The sequence below is a fragment of the Tenrec ecaudatus genome, chromosome 1 (genome assembly GCF_050624435.1).
Source record: "Tenrec ecaudatus isolate mTenEca1 chromosome 1, mTenEca1.hap1, whole genome shotgun sequence".
Lineage (NCBI taxonomy): Eukaryota > Metazoa > Chordata > Mammalia > Afrosoricida > Tenrecidae > Tenrec > Tenrec ecaudatus.
In genome coordinates this window covers 45289632-45292133 of record NC_134530.1, presented here as the reverse complement: position 1 = coordinate 45292133, position 2502 = coordinate 45289632, and positions in this window count along the sequence as shown.

Here is a 2502-nt window from a genome sequence, read left to right as displayed (position 1 = left end):
TGTTTTGGTTTGGTTTTTGGGTCCTCATGTTATTTATTGCTGAAACCAGGCAGGCGACCCTGAGGTCACCAAGCAGGGTATGTCCGAAGCCTGGGCCTTTGTGGCTGCCACTGACCAAAGAGCAGCCTCTGGCTGTCACCCTGGGCCGCTGCTGACCACTTCTTGTTATCCCGATTTCCTACGTGCAGACTTAAGGTAGGTAACAAGGAGAGTGACAGCCCACAAGGTGACTGGCCCTGCCTACTAGGGGAGGGCAGTGGCTCTGATCAGGGCTGTCACCATGGGAGTTTCACCACCACCCCCACCCATAACCCTCCCCGCCCCACACGCATACACACACTCTCCCAGCAGCTTGGGCTGCCGGCCTGTCTCTCAAAGTCGCTGCAAAGGGAACGCACAGATACCAGGTCTAGGATGCAGGGCTCATTTCAGCCCTCACGGGGGCAGCGAGAAGCCCGAGCTCTGCGGGGGGGCAGGGGACTTTCCAGGCGGAACAAGCAGGAGAGGTGAGGGTAAGAAAAGCTACAGTCCCACCCAGAGCCTCCCCACTCCAGGACCTCTAAGTGAGCATCCCCAACCTCGCCCCCCTGGGAAGAGCTGATCCCAGTAGGATTCTGCGGCGCCGGGAGCTGCTCTCTGACAGCACTGCTCCGCAATGAGACTGAGGGAGTCAGACCCGCGTGCACACGCACAGAAGAGAGGCCTGGCACCTTCCTCCCCAGCCTTATTCCACCCCCTCCACACAGGTACTGGCTGCAAGCTGGGGATGGGGCCATCTCATTTGATGTTCACAGCCATCCTGGGAGGCAGACAAAAGCAGGGCTGCTTGTACCCATCTTACAGCCGAGGGGAAAACTTGGACTGTCCAGGTCACACAGCGAGGTAGAAGACAAGGCTATACCACAGGAGACCCCCCACATGGCTCCCCGCTGCCTCCTCCAGGCCCAGAAGCTGCAGGTTCTTTGGGTCTGAGCCGTGGAGTGGGAGTTCTGGCTGGAGGGTGAGGGTAGACCAGCAGTGGGACAGGCTCTGAGAAAGTGGGCAACTGAGGTTCAAGGTTCCATGGGAACTGAAGAGCCCCTGAGAGGCAGCACGAGCAGCCTGGGCTTGACCCTGTGTCCCAGCCAAACCCTCGGGAGCCTGGCCCAGACTTGTGTGAGCAGAACATGGGCAGAGCAAGGCCTGGCCCTTGACCCAGCCACTTCCCAGTTGGACTTTCACCCACCAAGGAGCTCACTGTCCAAGGCTCCTGCTCAGGCCCTATCCAGTCTGAGATCTGTAGCGCTGGGTTCCCCGTTAGGGGTTCCCAGACCTCAAGCTCTTGGCTCCAGCATTCGGTGTCTGGATTCAAAGTCCCTGGATCAGAATATGGCTCTGGTCTGCAAAAACTCCCCCAGGCCTTGTGGTCTGTGCCTCCTGGTATTGGCTCGCTCACGGAGAGGTCAAAACCCTGGGCTCGCAGCCAAGCTCTCTGCTCAATGTCCATCCAGAAAGGAGGCCAGAAGCATGTGAGATGCTGCAGCCGAGTAGGGGGTCATCCTGAGGCAGGCCAGCTTTGATGGGGATGAAAGCTGAGCTGTCCAAGTATCCAGAAGCAGCCTAGCTGGGCCCACCTCGGCTCGAACAGGCTCATATGGCCGGTTTTCCACCCACAACTCCTCACTTGCAAGAGCCAAACCCAAAGGACGTATTAGGAGCCTCCCGCACTACTCCAGAGAACAGGACCACCACCCTTAGTGTGGCCCCAGAGCTGAGGGAGAGGAGACCAGGCTGGCATGTAGTGGTGAGCACTCTGCCTGCTGGGGACTGCTCAAAATGCATCCTCCTGGGGTCCTGAAGGGCTGAGACCTAGGAGAATCACACCAGTTCTGGGAACTTCTGCCCACTGCGAGCCTTTCCACCACTTCCCCCAAAGGCATCTACAGTCCCAGGAAGGTGGCGCTACTTTGATCACAACCAGCTCCAAACTGCCCCAATAAGGGAGGCGCAGGCCTGGCAGAGGTTCCAGTCACTGCCCACTCATTCCTGGGCCCACAGGGCTCGAGAAGCTGGCCGGAGAGAACCCTAGCCTGTCTGAAGCCCTCTCGCCTAGTCTTGCCCCAAGGTGAAGATCGTGGGTTGGATAGGCCCCAGCTCCGGATGCTGCTACTCATCTGTGCCCTCATCCTGTTGTCCAGTTTTGATACTAGGCTGCTGCCACTGTGACCTCCCCGTGACAGTCTGATGCACGATAAAGTAATTATTTCTTTATCTGGGTCTTGTGGCAGTGACTTCTTTGTAGGAGAGAGGAACTTGAGAAAGAATGTGGGGAAACTGCCCATAGCAACTTCTGGGCACGGCAGCCTATGCGTCTCCTGACATGACTACTGGCTTACAGGGGAAGGGGGGAGGGGCACAGGGACCACCACACACACACACACACACACGCCTGCATCTCACTGAGCCATGTGCAAGTGGTCAGCTCTCTGGACCCTGGCCTGAGTGCTACTGCTCTGAGTGTGG